This window comes from Capsicum annuum, chromosome 5 (assembly GCF_002878395.1).
Source record: "Capsicum annuum cultivar UCD-10X-F1 chromosome 5, UCD10Xv1.1, whole genome shotgun sequence".
Classification (NCBI taxonomy): domain Eukaryota; kingdom Viridiplantae; phylum Streptophyta; class Magnoliopsida; order Solanales; family Solanaceae; genus Capsicum; species Capsicum annuum.
The window spans coordinates 2,416,226-2,417,129 of NC_061115.1; positions in this window are offsets into that span (position 1 = coordinate 2,416,226).

Consider the following 904-nt stretch of genomic DNA (forward strand, 5'->3'; position numbering starts at 1 on the left):
CATATATGAGTATTTGGTAATTTATAGTTGATATCAAGAGTATGACCAGATGCAGACTTAACTATGTGAGTAGTTTTTTTCAAAATATCTGGTTGGAACTAGTCCTTCTTGAATACAGCTAACATCAACACCACTATCAATCATAGCAATATTAGTGATAGAAAATTCCTTATTTATCAGAATAGTGCAATTTATATACCATTTATGAGCAGTAACTATTTGCATCATCCCCAAGAAATAATCCCTTTTTAAATCTTCTTTTGGACTAAGTTTATCAATTTCGGAATTTTCAGAGTATTCAAAATCCTTTTCTTTTCCTTTTGAAGTAATAAGAGTTTCAGTGATGTCAGGAATCTTTTCTTCAATTTTCAAAATTCTATGATCGGAGATCATCATTTTGTTTTAAGGAGACAATTTCTTTTTTTAATTGTTCAACTTCGATTTTTAAATCATTAAAGGTAGTATCTCTACCAGGAGTTTGACTTAACGCAAGACGTCGATTAACCTCAGCTAAGGAATACGACATGTGATAATTATCATAAGAGTTATCTTTAGAAATACTAGTATTAGTAGAAGTTTTTTGAGTAGCAAAATTAATGATTTTTTCACGAAGTTTTTCATCAGTAACTTCTTTCAGCAATTCAAGGACATTACCAGCAGTAAGAGTTTAAACATTTAAATCAAGGTTTTCAAATTGCGCTTGAAGTTTATACATCATTTCATCACAATTACAAATATCATTATCACAATCATTATATTTATCAACCTGATTGAGTTCACTATCAGAATTAGGTAATTCAAAATCATTTTCAGATGTAGAATCAGATACAGAATCAGAGGTATATAATAAATTATAAACTTGGTCATGAACTTCTTCAGAAAGTCCTTAGGACTTTCTGAAGAA